The sequence below is a fragment of the Mugil cephalus genome, chromosome 4 (assembly GCF_022458985.1).
Source record: "Mugil cephalus isolate CIBA_MC_2020 chromosome 4, CIBA_Mcephalus_1.1, whole genome shotgun sequence".
Classification (NCBI taxonomy): Eukaryota; Metazoa; Chordata; class Actinopteri; order Mugiliformes; family Mugilidae; genus Mugil; species Mugil cephalus.
In genome coordinates this window covers 23,379,136-23,397,177 of record NC_061773.1, presented here as the reverse complement: position 1 = coordinate 23,397,177, position 18,042 = coordinate 23,379,136, and positions in this window count along the sequence as shown.

The following is an 18,042-nucleotide window of genomic DNA, read 5'->3' as shown; positions in this document are numbered from 1 at the left end:
ACTTCAGTGAGAAGTTTCCACGTCAAAATTGCATCTTCATTGATAACAACTGGCTCCCACAGTGGTTAGAAAATTCAGGAATCAAACCGCAACTCTGCTCTTTCGCAAAACGTCAAAATGTGAAGTTAACCACAGACGAACTTTCCCCCGTCTTACAGACTAACTAGGAAAACAAAGTTGCGTTATCGTTTATATATTTCCAGTCATCTCCTGGCTTTACTCCACACTTTTCCAGTTACCAGTTAACGCTGCCCACGCATATTTCACACAGTCCATCTGGATAGAAGTTGAATAGATATGTGGACAGATCAGTATCAGGTGATTAGAAACTGCTAATCCTTCTTCATGCACCTATTGGGATCAGATACAGCGGGTAAAGTAAGTATTGAACACGTCACAATTTTTCATAGTAAACGTATTTCTAAAGGTGCTATTGACATGGAATTATCACCAGGTGTTGGTAATAGCCCAAGTAACCCATAGCGGAAAAAAGCATTGAACACACACACAAAGAAAGGGAGCTGGAAAAAGGCTTTGAAAGCCAAGACACCAGCTGAAATCTATCAGTGATCAGAAAGCCTGATCCAAAAACTGATGGCCTGTAAAAAGGTGTGTCATTACCAAGGTTTCTCAACCTTATCGTTGCAAAACATCCCAATGGCATTGGTTGCAGAAGGATTTCTAAACTTCTGATTGTTCCAGTGAGCACTGTTGGGGCCATAATCCAGAAGTGGACCATAAACCAGCCACGACCAGGTGTTCCTCGCTAGATTTCGGACAGAGGAGTGAAAAGAATTATCAGAAGAGTTGTCCAGGATCCAAGCACCACTTATTGGAGAGCTTCAGAAAGACCTGGAATCTGCAGGTAGAGTTTCTTTCAAAGAAAACAGTTAGCAATGCACTCACCCACCGGCTATGGCCTGTGTACACACTCACCACGCAAGACTCACCGCACTTCTGCAGAAAAAGCGTGTTGAAGCTCGTTTAAAGTTTGCTGACACAACATTTGAACAAGCCTGTAAAATACTGGGAGAACATGGTCTGTTGAGATGAGAGCAAAACTGAAATGCACATCGCCCCAAAAACACCACACCAACAGTGAGGTTTGGAGGTGGGAACATCGTGGTGTGGGGCTGTTTTTCTGCATATTGTAGCTACTGGCAAACTTCATATAACTGAAGGGGAGGATGAATGGAAAAATGTACCGAGACATTCGTGAGAAAAATCTGCTGTCGTCCACCAGACTGATGAAGATGAAACAAGGGTCATGGACATTTCAGCAAGACAAAGATCCCAAACACAGAACCAAGGAAACTCTCAACTGGCTTCAGAGAAAGAAAAAATAAAGCTGCTAGAATCTTTATAATTTAAATAATGAAATAATCCCAGCGTCCACATATGAGGACTTTTTTTTTATTATTATTTTTTCAAAAACTACTACTTCCTGTTGGAACATGATGCTTTGTTTTTATACTTCTTAGGTCCTACTGATCCCAAATTTAAAAAAAAGTCCCTGTCGCTATAACTTTTTCCCTCTTCTACGTCACATCACAAATGTTATACAACTCAACAGATTTTCAAAGTTTAACAAGTTTATTGAAATAATTAAAAAAAAAAAATGCAAAAGTGTTCTGGCAACAATGTGCAAAAACAAAGCAAGCAATAAAACGTTTTCCCATTGCTTGCTGCATTTAACTTTGTGTCGGACCTTCACATGCGCTAAGAAGCACTATGTTTAACATACCTTCAAAAACTACAAGCTAAGATGCTAAAAAATAAAAAGCGTAATCAATCACGTATCAAATGATGACGGCACACATGCAGAGCTCAAAAGGTTTCTATTTTAAACACCAACAAACACAGACAAGTCCCTGGCGCCTCTAACAGATGACAGTTGTTTAAAAAGTCCTTAAAAGCTTCAGGCGTATATAAAAAAAACATGTATTTTCTAAAAAGAGTGACAGAAAACAATTTCAAGTATTTCACTGAGTCCCACAATCAAAAAAATACAAAAACATCAGTCTCTGGAAGTTGTTAGAACTTCGAAACAGCAACAATTACAAATCCCTGATAATGTGAAGAAGAAGAAGAAGAAGAAGCGAAGACCCCCCCCAAATTAACTAAATGCGTTGATGTTAAATTAATATTAAATTCATAGAGAAATAACCCACATGAAACTAAATAAATACACACAATGGGAGTCTACACTGGTCGTCACTCAGCACAGGCAGATGTGTGCGGTGAAGATCCCGTGTTGGCACTGTCCTCTTGATTGTAACATTGTTTTTAAGAGAGTCATTGAAATCATTATTCATTAACCCGCTGCGTGCAAAGCCATCAGGAAGTTTATTTTTAATCAGCTGTATGACACATCATTATATGAGCTTGAGACTGGTATTAGTGGCTGGCTGAGTTGTTAAAGATTGTCTGAAAGAGAGATTTCAGTGTGAAAGTGTTGTTCGTTTGTGTGCTGAAGATTCTTAGTGAGAGAACAAACGTTGCTCCAGTACATCATCACATTGAGGAGGCGTGTGTCTTGTTTTCGAGGAGGCTCGGTTCGGTTCAAATGTTGGTCAATTTATCCTGAAAGACAGCAAACGGACACAACGTTGTGGGCAGCTGCCAAGGCAAAAGTCACAATGTTGAGAGAAAATGTGGAAGTACGAAAATAATGGTATTAAAAACGAAAATGAGGCAGAGTTTCTTGTGCATTCTTGTGTTTTTCTTGCAGCGTTATCTTTTCATTACGTGGAACGTTTCAGTCTTAACAAGCAACAACAAGCTACCTACGCTAACTTCCTTCAAAGCTTCCAAAGCTCCTTCCGACTCCCAACTTGTCGTAGCTTGTTCACATAATTCCTCCAGCCACCTGAGAGGTATTTTGCTTTCACTCGCACAGGTGAATTTCCAAGGGAAGCTCAAAGCTAAAATCCAGGAACATACGTGAGTCATAAACACAGAGTAAATTCCTCCGAAGGCCGAGGTTAATTGTAGCACTAATAATTTACCACGGTTTTTCCTGTAAAGTTCAGTAGTACGATCTGATCACATAAGGCGCTGGGCAGCAGGTCAAACTAGTTTAATCAGAAATCAGCTGGTGAGGCTTTGTCGCGTTGGTAGTTGCACAATGATAAAAAGTCACAATGCTGCATTGCTTCATACTTTCAACAGTCAGAGGGCGGCGGTGGAGATTTTCCAAAAGCTGGATGAGGAAGAATTTACTTTCGATATCAATTAAAACGATGCTTATTTTAGACTAAACGTACAAGTAGCAGATGTCTCGTCAGCTGTTACACTGTTACCGTAAACTGACTCCTTTTAAAAAAACGGTTATACTGAACTTAAATCCTCCAATTACCAGGTCTGTGATCCCGATCTGTACTCACCCATCCTCCTTGCTTATTGATCCACGGGCCCACGCGCCTGGTGATGAACCCACTCATGGTCGTCTGGATGTTCAGGTTCGGGCACGAGTTTTTGAGATAGATTCCCAGGGCCACGCAGGCTCTGATGAGCTGCATCTCCGGAGCCACCTCGGCGCCTTTGGAGACCTGAGCGTTGCACAGGGCGTCCACGCTTTGGCTAAATATGGCGTCGCCGACCTGAGGGGGGGAAAGAGGACACACATTTGTTAGTTTTTTTTTTTTTTAAGTCGTTTCAGAACTTGACAATGGAAATAAATTTAATCTCGTTCTGACTTTGACAAACTGTTAGTTTTAATATGCAAATAACGTATCCAGTGTTTGTATTTAAATTTCAAAACGCATGTGGTATTGACATGACGGTTGACGCTGCTGATTGAGTCATCTGTCACCAAAGTGCACTGGAAATTTTTTTCCGTTTCGCTTCATTTATTTTATTTTATTTTTTTTATACCAGAAACCTTACAAACAATGGATCTCTGACAGTCGGTCACGAGTGTTTAATTTGAACACACACATAATAATACGTAATTAAACCATTGAAGAGACGTGGCCTGTGTGAGGGTTTACATTTAGTTCGGACCGAGGTATGTGTATGCAAAAGAGAAGGGAAGAAAAGAAACAGAAACGAAACTCGAATGAATCAATGAGGTCGATTGCAAACTTGTGAGGTTTGTAATGTTCATCCTAATAATAACCATAGTGATAAATATGGCGATGGCTCTTATGGGCATGATATTATGTAATTGTTTAGCCCTATTATGTAACATAAATGTATAATTAATTGCACGTTTATAACAGTATCAGCAGGTTATGGATGACAACCAACCAACCTGAATGTATTTGCATGATTATGCTTTTTTAAGGCACCACTATTAACTTTGACACTAAATAAATGACTCCCTGCAGTTACGGATAAGGAGATATTTGCTATATTAAACGTATTGTAATCTTTATGGAGGCTTTGCGTTTGCATCCGCCTGCAATCAGGACTTGGTCAGTGGTTTACGACAAGCAAACAAAGGTTGACACATGAGTCACTTACAGCCCATTAACTACTGCTAATAATAATAATAATAATAAAACACATATCTTGTGTGGTACATTTAATAAAGTCATTGTTGGTCACCTCTTGTCCTGCAACCTGCTGCATTTCCCTCAGTGCAGCTTTGAACTTGGGGTCCTCGTTCATGGCATCGGCCACTGTTCTCAGTCTGTCCGCTATCAAAACCGGGTCAAAGCTGCCCCCTGGAAAACAAAGCAGAGGTCGTGTGAGCTTATTACACATCCAACAAACAGGGTTATTGACTTTATGGCTCAGCCAGGTTAAATAAAGACTGAAGTAGGGAGGACACACGTCCTTGTGTATAATAGCCCCAACGTCACCACGGTTTAATAACATTAAAATTAAGTGTCCCTGTCTGTAAACGAAAGTGATATTACATTATATTACATTACATTGACCGTCAACACATCCAGGCGTCGCCCAACGTTACAACCACCACCAACAACAACAACAACAGGTACAGCGCCCTCCGTACCTGAATCAGACTCAATTTGACCATCATCCGCGCTCCGACACGTCGTACTTAAGTCCTCGAACAAACATGAAATTATTTGTTGCGTCTGCCACGCGATAATTTCATCCGAAGGAGGCATAGCTACAGCGGACCCGACTTCTTGAATGTGAAGGTAGCGATAAACCGGCAACGACAGACGGCGCTAGCGCAGGCGCAGAAGGAGAGGCGGTTTCTCCTCTTCCGGTAGGCGATGCCAACACTGTATCATACCACCACGTAGATGATAGGACGATAGGTGCCGCCTCCGCCGCCCTCTGTCCATTGGAACGATACGTCACCACGGCCGCCATCTTGGACAGGGGGAGGCGGTGTCCACTGGCTGTATTAGTGAACGGAGGAAGAGGTGTATCAGCGATTAAAATCATCATAACTCACTGAATTTTTAACCGATTTTCAAACCGTTTGTTGTTGTTTTTTTTTTATAAATGTCAGACATATATTAACGATATAATGTAGGTTGGTTAAATAAAAACATGCAGACAAGGTGCAACACCATTGAAAAGCTTCCAGGTATTTGTCCAAACGGATTTATAGTATATATGACATTAAAAAAAAATAACAATAATTATAATGCAATAGAATTTATAATATAATAAAACAAGATGCAGTTACAGAAAGAGTATTTGTGAAATAATAATAATAATAATAATAATAATAATAATAGGATTTTAATAATGGGTTCTACGTATGTAGCTACAATTCAGACACATAACTTACGTTAGCAGTTAATGTTATATGTATATATGAAGCTGATAGATGATTTAGGAACAACGTGGCCTACTTAGTACAACTACATACAGTGGCTGATTTCCTATTGTCACTTAGATCATCTTAGTGGTGTCTTACTAACAAAAACATCTTTTGTTTTCTTATCCTTACAAAAGCCACAGTAGTTTAATCTATGTTAGCTTTAGAGATACATCAAATTCAACACGTTCATAACGGTTAAATCGCAAAATCTAGATACTAGACTAGATATTTTTGTGATGGTATGATCCTAATGTGATCCTAATGTAATGTGACATGTAATTGGATACAGTGTGTCCATCAGAATAAAGTTCTGCTCCTGTCCTTGCACGAACAATGATGAATGAGAAAAAAAATAAATGAATACAAAGAGCAAGGCGTCGGCTCTTCTGATTCACTACCAAGAATCGGGCTTTAAAACCGGCTCTTTTGCACATAACACATCAAAAGGCACTTCCCACGCTTTAACCCTCTCCACCCTCTTGTTGTTTGTATTTCGGCCTCACAGATTCATTTTGCAGCATATCAAATCTCTGTCATACAAATATAAGTCACGGTTTATATGATGATGGCATTTTGCTTGCTGGTCAACCGGTAAACTAAAGACTACTGTCATATTCAGAACTTCTTCAACCACCAGTCACACCTAAAACATAGTTGTGGCCTGTGATGTGAGATATTGATATTCAGTGTCAGTGTAAGTGTAACAGACACATCCTCCCTTCTATCATTTGCGACTTGCACTGGAAATTCTTTAGTACTCTCCATAAATACTGTATTATCAATAAAGTTATAGAAGCAGCCTTCACAACTTTGTGTCAAATAAGTGTAGATTTAAAATGGATATAGACAACGCATACGAAGAATGAACATTGTAACCTTCATGAAAAGAAAATCGGGTGCACATGTACAGATGAACCACATGAAAGAGGTGCAAAAATGTCATTTAAATTTACAACACTCTTTATTTACATCACTGAAAAGCCTCTGAACGGATGTGGACCCCTTCTGTCAATTGACCACAGTTGTTGCTTATGTCACTTGTCAAATCTCGAGCTAAATTTAATAGTTTTACACAGATGATCCAGGACGTATTGCTTCCCCCCCACTCCTTTTGGAACATTTAATATAATAATTTATACATTATTATATACAGTATAAATATGTATTTTTCTGTCTGAATAAACAAATAAACTAAACTTTTAAAGCATTCAGACTCTTTCACCATTCATTAAATGTGCACATTTGTTGTGCTGGCTGACTCATCTACACTAAATGACCAATGATGACCAATAATTGGAAATTAAACATGTTATTTTAGGGAGGAGGGGGGGTGCAGACCTATTAAAAAAAGAACGCTGCAATCTCTCATTTATAAAATTGTTCACCCGTCCTACATCCAGGTCCATCATTAGCCATCATTATTAACCGCTGTGCTATTGGAGACAATATTCAGGCTCAGGCTATCATAATTATCCAATTACACGTGTGCACTTCAGAAAAATTAGCTGCCACTCACACAAGCGGAATCTGCATCAAATAACTACCTGGGTGTGCAGGAAATTAAAAATCAGCCCAAGGTCTCTGGGTTGATATTCGCTGCACTAATGAAAAGGAGTTGTTGTCATTCTAAAAAGTAATTGTGTGTTCATTTCCCTCACTCTAAAGTAAACCTTAAACGCTGCCAGTTTCATTGGTGGAAATGTGCATTGAACGGCTAAAACAAAAACTACGGAGTGGTTCTCTCATTCACTATTCACCCATTTCAAAGCCAGTTTTTATTTTGTGCTGGTCAGCCGGCGAAACTTCCGCTTGGTTTCACCTTGGAAATGAATTATTCAGAGTATGTGTAAACAGATTTAGTACAAGTTCTGTTTATTTCCGGGCGACTGCACTGCAATCCTAAACACGACTATGCTTTAACCTTCAACCTCTAACCTGAGTCTTCACCTTAAACTGTGATGATTCATGCACCAACATTGTGTGTCACGATGCATTTATGTCGCACGGTGTGTGAGGAACACGGGCACGTTCATGCTGCATGACCACATGAACTAATGCTATTTTTGTGTCCAGTAGATGGCGACATTCACCTACTGACCGTGCATCTTGATGAACGATGCCCCACCCTGCTCCAAACGCACACAGCAACTAAAAAAACAAACCGAACTTGACCAGAACAGTCAAATAGTTTCTGCAGCATCTACATCTTTCACATCCCCGACAGTAGTTGGTGGTAATGCCAATGTTTTAGACCACGGTGTGCACATGTGCCAGAAGGATTAAACAAATTCATATCCACCATTCGTTCATGTATCTTTTTCAACCATCTACCTGACTGACTGATATAAACAGTTTGATGTGACAGTTTCTCACGTACAAATATTAAATGCTGATAATATCAGATACACGTTGCTGTTTCTCCGTCAACACCGAACTTGAGGTTAATAATGCCCCAGACACTGAATTATATCACCACCCCGCGACTGGTGGCGGTTTTAAACTCAGGCTTTTCCCTGGAAATAACCCGAACGTCTTCATTCTAAATCTAATGAGGCCAAATGGTACCCAATTTGGAAACATCTTTCTGGCATATGTTTTCACGCCACCAGGAGACCTCCTTCTTTCCAAGCACTAGCACTTGGGTGGGTTCTTTATTTGGGTGACTGGGTGAGGGACAGCCGGAGGGAGAAAGAAAGGGATTATTCTTCCCACATTTAACTGCAGTGTTTGGCCGGCTGACAGCGACTGTCAGTGTTTTTTTCGCAAAAGCAATCCGAACGGGGTCTGGGAGGGTTTGCACACTAACGTGCTTTCCTCATGCATGACTTGGGCAGCCGGTTAGCTAGTGGCTCCTGCAAAACCCCAGTGGGTCGAGAATGTCTGAATGCCCTGAGGATGCCGTCCACGGAGAGAGAGGGCTAGTAATATGCTTTATCTCAGTGAAGGACTTATCATTTTGCTGCTTTTGGCGACAGATGAGCAGTGGTGAACTATGTGACTACATCCATATTAGTGTAACGGTTGAATTTGAAATGGTTTTTATTCCTACTTTATCTATTGGACATTTTAAACGTTCTGGACAGACAGTGTGATATACTCTTATCTTAAATCCTAAAACAATAGTTAGCATTGATTGCCAACCCCCGCCCCCTATAGGAAAATCAACAGAAGAAGAAAAATGGAAAAAGAAATAAATTAAAAAAAGATTATTTTAACCACAAAAACGAAAGGAAAAAATGCAAAATAGACTAAATAATAAATAGATATTAGATAAATCATAAAAAGTCAATAAACGTTTAGACAAATCACTCCTCCAGCTTAAAAGAGAAATCTATAGTATACATGTTTCAGAAAGGGGTCCCAAGTGACATGAAATGGATTCGTCAAGCTTTATAATTTAAACCTGAGTTTGAATTTGTAATCCACTGCACGTTATCCAACCTAAACTGAAATGATATTTGTGTGATCCTTTGTTTTTCCATCACTTCATCATCCAACGGTGCTAAACTGATAAATGTGGTGATCACAGAGGAATGTCTTTTTCAAGGCAAAAACCAGACTCATCACAGACATTAATGTCAACACGTACCTGTCCACACATGCTGCACATTTTTGCAGCTCGAGGAGAAACCTTTGTGCTGTGTAGCCAGTGACATCTGTGGTATTTCTGCCTGAGATAAACAGCAAAAAGCAAATTGTTCAGTGCCACCTGACAGCGTTGATTTAACCAATTCAACGGGTCACCTTAGCCATCGTCGTGACACTCGCAATGGAGGATTTGGCAGGAGTGGGCGCTTGAGAGAAGCTGATTAGATGAATCGATTAACAGCGATGTTTAAAAGCAACGTCAGAGAATTTACAAGGAACTCTAGTGAAGGAAAAATAGTTGAAAAAGACACACAGAGAAAGAGCATGTTCCAGGTGTGCGATACGCTCTGGGATGTCACAGGTTGAGATGAAAATTGGGTTGCCCAGCCAAGCAAATCCAACTCTTCGGGAAAGAATGCAGCCTTATTAGGAATCATGCACCAGCGTAATCAACAGGGATGTCACAGTCACTCCTGTCAGCGTAGTGGCAATGCGCACAACATTAAGGTCTTTCACAGGAATGAATACGCCATTGGAAGGAGAAGTGCTGTGTTGAAACCCACAGAGGAGTAAATGCAGGATCTGAGAACTCATTTATTAATCTGATGCAGACGATGTTCAGGTGAAGCGTCGAAACGCAGCCTGAAGGAGGGAAAATAGAGAGTGAAGCAGAAATATAGAGAATTTGGCAAAAGAAGAAAACAGGTAAAAAATAAAAGCAGTGGCTCCAGATGGTAGATGGGGAACAAGGGATTTATCTTGAGACACATAATAATAATAATAATAATAATAATTAATAATAATGATAATAATAATAATCAGTCAGTCTACAGGCATTTATTATTCACAATGATTTAAAACGTATGAGTAAATGAATTCAAACAGAGAAGGAGAGATCTTGTTTTTGAGCAGTATGCAGATGAGAACTGGGAATAGGAGGGCTCTCGACTTGTTGTGAGCATGTTTGCGTGTCACCGTAAAACAGCGCCGCTGATGAGGTTTTGTAGTGTATTGTTGGGGCGCTGCTGGATTCATTTCTGGGAGCTCAATGAATCAGTGTAGAGTGGAAAGGAGAAGCCGGAGAAAAGAGGCTTTCGTTTCTCATCCTCTCCCATCTGATCGCGGGTGCAGGTGTTGCTGCTTTCCGTCAGTTTTTGTCACAGTTTTTGACTTCTTGTTTGATTTTTATTATGCAATGGTGTCCACTTATAGAAAGAATGGACCAACTTACAGCACCATTCAAGGTGCGTCCGACTGCTGCTCCTGTTTTAGCTAACTGTACAGCTAACCGCTACAACTGCTGCAGACGCACTTAACATTAAACATCGTGAAGGTTTGAGAATAAGGAAGAATCCCGTCTCCTGAGGGAGTATTTGCCCTCATCTAAAGTGACGTTATTGACTCCCGATTGTTTCTCTGGGTGCAGGATTCCTGAGCTGGGATCTGTGCTTCCCATCGCAGAGTCTTTGCTGCTCGTCCTCACACAGTTGTCGTAACTCTCGGCTTCGCTCTGCCAGTCTAGTTTCTAGTTGCCAATATGAGACTGTTGATCTGTTTGTGATGTCTTCGTGTATGAATTCTGCAAGGTCTTGATCTTTTAAGCTGCTGCTGTCAGTCACTCTGCACCGGGAGAGGCCTTAGCTGTGATACTGTATGAACTTATTTCTTACAACTTTCATGCAACTCTTTTTGAACGCGTCTGTTGATGCCTGTTTAATGCATATTTTTATGTTAATGTGTGGCTTGAATTGGTTTCCCTCACAGTTTTTGCCTTTTGTTTTGTGGAAGTTGTGCATCAGTGCATTGTGCACAAACACAATTAACGCCAAAGGTAACAAGAGGATTAAATAAACAGACCTTTTTTTTAATACTTTATTTACAGTTTTTATCTTTACAAAACCATAAATACCGACTTACAGACTTGCGGTAATTGTTGAAGTAATGCAAGTGCTACATAAAAACACGTTGAGTCAGGCATCGCACCTGACACTCGGCCAGGAAAGGTCCCCAAATTCTCTCAAATCTGTTCCGTTCCTTAGGTTTACGTAGGCGCAGTATTTTCCATCTGAATAACTGGAAACATCTCGCTGAGCCAGTGAGCAAAGGTGGGTGGAGTGGTAGACTTCCAGGTTAAGATCATAAGCTTCTTAGCCACCACCACCTCTAGGTGCAGAGCGACTTGCGTGTCATGTGGAAGATCAGAAGCCTCAGCAGAGCATCCGAGGACGGCCACGTCATGGTTCGGCTGAATGGCACTGGAGTAGTAACTATTTGAACATAGCTAACCAGTTTAGCAGTTGCGCTAGTGGACCCTCTGCAATATGACGTTTATCACATATACAGGGGGCACAGACGAGAAAATACGATCGAACACCTTGTACTGAAGTTACATGTAACGTGAATTAATAGAGCGACAATGGATCTGAGACGGTTCCTCTTCCCAAAGCCCAAGCTTCCCTAATAAAATCAGAGGAAACTGAATTAGTAAACAAAGATTTGATATTAACTGTTTGGAGTCTGGAGGGAGCAGGAGGGTTGGTGAAACGTGGCCAATTAAATAAACATGAAGTTAGCGGAATAAAAGAATAGTAGTATATATAGCATATATATATGTGTGTGTGTGTGTGTGTGTGTGTGCAACAACGGTGCTGAGATATTTTGACTGTGAGTAAGTTTGTGAGTCACAGTCAGTGGATGTCGAAGCTGTGTTGAGGAGTATAAAAAGAGAAACGCCCTAAATGCTTAGAGGCACTCGGCTGGATGAGTCTCCTGAGCTGCCTCGGGAAGACGGGGGTCGCCCATCGTGGCTTTTAGCTCCGCGCTGATCCACCAGACGGGTAGAACATCCCTGTGCAGCCAAGTTTACTCTGCCAGTATTCAGTGATAACTGTAGAGATGTTCCCATAATTATTAGTGTGCTTGCATTCATTGAAACATGCTCCATTCGGCCAAGTAAGACGATAGCCGCAATCAAAGAAGCGGTTTTGCTTGTTTTACAGTTATTAATGTCACAGTTGGTTCACTTCTCACTTGCTGCTTCGCTCATCTTATCTTATTGCCACTTTAAGCTTATCTGAGCACTGCCTGCTGTAAGTGCTCCAATCCTCTTCTTTTTGTTTGTATGTGTATATATATATATATATATATTTTATGCTGCGTCCTGCTGCGTTTACTGTAGATTGCTTGCATCACTATGGTTTAGTCCATAGATCTTCTACAGGGGGTCGAGTTTAATATAGAACATGTATACATGTTAATCTTCATTAGTTTTCTGGTCCTTGGCCTGAAAAACATCGAAGACTCCTGGTTTAGTCTGTGTCCTCACAGCATTTAGGGGCCACTTTTATGATCTTTCTGAAACAATATAGGTCCTCTAACACCATTAAATCATGGGCAACTGCTGAAATTATCTCTGTTTTTCTTTTTAATGTGTTTATGTGATGAAATACATAAACCTTTTTTGAGTTTGTTCCCATCCTGAAAACTGTCTTACAAGCATTAACTGAGCAACGAGGTCAGTTTTGTTATGGATTCCAAGTCCAACATTGTTGTGTGGGTATGGCTCATGAATTATTGAGCACAGCTTGGCCTATGGCTGATAGTGAGGTTCCATCTACACGAAAACTCCCCTCTGACGTTGAAGATTGTGGCTCATTATTCCGCCGTGTATTTTTGGTTTGTTGATCCTCTCGAGGAAACAGGCTCGGACTTTCAAGTCCATTAATTAACTCTCAAGGATTAGACTCCTACAGTACCGCTCTGCACCGCTGCCTTGCTGCTGCCATCACTAATTATCCCTCTCTCATCGCAGTTTTCACACTACAGTATAGACTTTGGGATAATTGGATGGAAAAGCTAAGAAATGGTGAGCTGGCCTCTTCGTCAATTAGCATGCGGCGTGGCTTATTCCTTGTTCGTGGAGGTGGTGATGGGATGAGCGTGGCCCAACATTAACCCCTAAAATCACACGGTTCACTAAGTAGAGAGCGTAAAAAGCTGAGTTTTCTAAACTGTACCAGAACATTTTGTTTGTTGCAAGAATCACCGGGTGTTAATCATAGTGTTAAAGTATTTAAAACAAAGCAGCTAAAATGTGTCTTCTTAGGAAAGGCCACAGCAAACTTAGGTCCTCCAGAGTGCAGGGAAAACTCCTGAGGACTTTCTATGAGTCTGTAGTGACGTCAGCTACATACTACAGGGTTTTTTGCTGGAGCAGCGGCAGACAAAAAGACACCGAACAGACTCTTTTCTGCCTCCGTTCTGGGCTCTTGAGTTTGTGCAGGTGGTGGGTGATTGGATGGAAAAACCCATCCCACCCCCTCCGTGGGGCTGTGACAGCACTGGGCAGCGCCTCCAGCAGCTTCACCCACGCTGTGTGAAGCAGCGTTACCGCAGGTCCTTCCTTCCTGCTGCTGTGAGGCCGTAAAAAAATAAATAAAACCTGCTCCCGGTAGAGCACAAACACACAGTATAACCACTGTTTTTGTATTTATTTAATATTTTACCTTCCCTTTGTCTTATGCACTGTCCTTAACCATACGCTGCAAATTTCCCCACTGTGGTATCTTCATTGAAAATGACTGAAATCTGATCTCAGAACAAACCATTTTATTAGTGATGTTGGTTCAGTTTGACATATATATTTTTTTCCTCATCCTCCTTTGTCCTCCATCTGATTTCTCTGTCAAAAATGTCAAAAGACATGTCCCTTTAGATGTAGAAAAGGTGGACGGTTGAGTCCTGACCTGAGGTATTTGCTCTGCTTTGTGTTGTCATTTGCTTGTGATGCAGCTTTTTTGTTGCATTGAACCACACACACTATACCACTCTGCTTACACTGGACTGTTTTGTCATTAGGGTTGACGAGCTTCTGTTTCAGAGTATTTGGCTTGAACGTGGGGATGCAGTTTCTGCTGAAGATCCTTCTCCCTCTCTGTTATCGTGGGAAAGTTCTGGACCTAATGGTGCAAGCTTCTAATAACCCCAAGTTTATATTTCAGTAGGTGGTGAGAATGAAATACTCAAGCTGGTCTGTGGACTGGCTTTATGCTTCCATGTTCAGGTTCAATGTGAGTGGTACACATTTTTACAAGCTGCAATTTTTTTTTATTATTACTGCAATTGCTGCGAATGAACTCATTAAAAAATAGGAGACTGGTAACACATCGTGCGGATTTTAAATTCCACTCCACAGCATTCAGATGACATGAGTGACTACAGACCCCTTCATGGTCTACGTCACTGTGATGTCACGACGTTAACTGGAGGCAGAACAGAGGGTAGTTTGAGGTGAACACTGTCACTTTCAACCATGAAAATGTTGTCTGGCTATGATTTTTGGTGCCAAAACCAAAAAATCCAAAACTCTGACTCCAAGTTTTATCACATACCAGTCAGTGCCAGTCGTAGATAACTTCGGTTTGGCTTTGGTGATTAAAAGAAAGGACTGGAGTGAGACAATGAACAACGTACACACTTTATATCAGATATCAGTGGACCACATCAGTTCAGTCTGGATAAAGTTATGGGTTAGACTAAATTGTGACTGAAATTATGTCAAGTCAAGTCATTATTTGGGGGATTCTTGTAACATGCTAATGCTAATGCTAAACGCTAGCTAACGCAACATTTGTTGTATGTTTCAGGGGTGTCCAAGCAGATTGCATTTATTAGTTTACTCTTCACAGTGGTTCCACTTACTTCTTGTAATATGTTTGTTGGAGAGGCTTCACTTGATAAAGACAGACCTGACTTCGTCCCCTCTGTGTCCTCCTTTGGTCAAATCGTCCATCCAGTGAGTGAGGCTGTTGGGGTTGGTAAATATATTCAGTGAGTGTGAGATATATGTTTTCCTCGTCCATTCTTACCAAAAACAGCGCGTTTAAATATGCTAACCAGCGTTTACAGGCTATAGTGTTTGAGATATTTGCCTCCAGCTAAGCCCCGCCCCACAAAAAACGTCACACTGTTCACAAACTGTGATATTTTGGGGTCTATATGGCTGTTTTCTTCTATTCATTAGTTCATACAGCCCGCCCACACAATTTGATTGGCTGGCAGATCAGTTTCCAACAGAGCAACCACAGACCAACCTGGTTTCTCCTGCTACGTTTAAGTTAGTTTGAGCATCTTCTTTTAGACTTTTTAAGTCTTTCAGCTAAATATCCACAGACACTGTGACCTCTCTGTGTCTCCTCATATGTTGTTTTTGATATCTAATCCTATGGGGCCTGAATGGGAGGGAGTCTGGGGACATGGGGACGAAACAGGCTGCCCTTTTATTTCTGTGGTGTGAGTGCCCTTTTGAAATGGCAAATCAAAAACACTTTTCTTATTTGTGGGCTGCGGCAAACAACACCAGTTCAGATTAAGACTAAGACGGAGTTTGATTGATAAAATAAGTTTGTGCCGCAATAGTTAAAGTGATATCTGCTCCCTAGTTGAATCTAACAAGCCATGAGTAGACAAAGAGTCACTCAGACAAAGGTCACAATTTAATCTGGAAACCAGCAGATTTGTAGCGAGGGAAAATTTCTGCCACCTTTGATTAAGATTTATAAAGTACATTTCCCGAACCTTTGAAAGGCCTTTTCCTTGTAGGTCACACTAGACACTCCCTCAACAGATACTCGTCCTTTCCAGGCGTTTAACTCACCTCATCCGGCTACTCATGCTGCTTGAAAGTCTTGTATTCTTTGTTTCAGGTCAAGCAGAGTGAACCCAGTTTGTCTGGAGAGGAGGATATCGTTTATATCATCACTGTATTTTGGTCACTTCCCAGAGGCTATGCACACAGAGTCTAAACTTAGGACAGGAGAGGCCGTCTGTGGCTGCATGGGAAACACTCACGCATCTGTCTTCGTAGGATTGAACTCCTACAGGACTTTCTCTTGTCTTGAACTACTTCTGTTTGTTGTCCTCATTAGAATCCAAAGCATGAGGCTTTGTAATTACATTCACCACTATCCTGCAATCTAAGGAACTGGAGCAGAATCACCGGCCGGTGCCACAAACAAGATAAGGCTTTACAGGCTTTCAGGGTTCCTACTGTCGCCTATGTCGTGGAAAATCCCAACGTCTGATCAGATGTAGCAGGATGTAGTCTGCGGCGATGACACCGACAAATGACCGGGTGACGGTCGTCTGCACTTTGTTCTTCTGTCCATCCATTTTGACTTCTTGTGGGTAATTTGTTGCTGTGGACGTCTGCAGGGGCTGTAAACACAAACACACGAGAGAAGAATGCGTTTAGTGCCAGAGCCACCGTGACAGGGACGACGCATGATGAATGTCTCAGAGGAGATCCGAATCCAGATGGTTTCAAACTTCTCCCACAGATAATAAAAGTTTGTCACTTTATGCAATTATGCAAATGGCTTCATCGCCCTCCTGTTTTGCTAACAGTGTTATTAGCGTTACCTCCTAGTGTTTAGACAAATTACAGTTGCCAGATAGAATTAGAATATCGGCGCTCGCGTTCACTGCATGAATCACGGCGTTGAAAATAAAAATGTTTCCATGTCATAAACATGGTTTCAGGGATTTCAGTGTTTGCTGGAAGCTTTAGCTTTAAGGGGATGTGAGATCTGCCGGTGGCGGTGCCAGTTACACAGCTCTGAGACAATCGCCGTGCATGCATATCAGTCAACCTCTCTCGGCTGGAGTAATGATATTTTATTTGTCACGATCATCACACGCAGAAAATGAGGCTTTAAATTTGTGCCTGTGTTTGCAAACAAACACCCCTAAAACAATACTAAATATGACTGTTAACTATAACAAACACTTGATAGAGAGCATTATAAATACCTTACTATATGACAGTGCAGGTGAAATCCCAGACGAAGAGAAGAGAAGCTAACAGTGCTGCTCCGATCAGCCAACTGAGGCCAAAATGTTTTGGTCATTCACTGTTCCTGCTACATTTAGCTACGTTTAAAGATAAAAGTAAGTATGTTTATGGCAGTTGCACATTTGCAATTTGAACCTGTGTGTTATTTGAATAACTTTATATTGAATGCAAATAGGCCGAGCTTAATATAGAACATAAACTGTATAGTTAGTAGGGCGTCCCTACTTGGTTGGTGGTCCTTGACCTGAAAAACGTTAAAGACCCCTGACATAAACAATAAGGTACTTCACAAAAACGAAGAGCGTCTGGCCGAACGAACTGATTAATGTAGTTTGCACACAAGGAAAAAACTGGATCAATCTACGAGCCAAGATGTTTGTTGGGTGACATTTATGAGCTGTTTTAGATTCACACTGTTGGTTTTTGGCTCCTGAGAGCGTGTGTGCAATATTAGACTTTCATTTGGAGACTCCAACAGCAGTGGGGTTTATATATATATATATATATGCTTGTTTTGGCAGTAATTCTACATTTATTAACAACCCAGCTGCTTCTAACATCAACATTTGTTTAAGACAAACAGCAGCCACTGAGTACGGCGACAGAACTGGCACAGAAAGGTTAAAGGCCAATTTGCTCTCATGCACCAGTGTTGCTTGATGTCCGACTTGTATTAGGCGACGAGGAGAGGGCTCAGAGTGGGTGTGGGCGAACTAAAATAGATGCAGCAAACTATTAGAGGTGTTAATTTCTGAGTGGATGGGAGTGCAAGCAGCAGGGGAACCCTTCTAGAGGAATCTGACTTTAGGAGGCGCCTTGATGGTAATTTGGGATGTGAGATTCTCAGTTG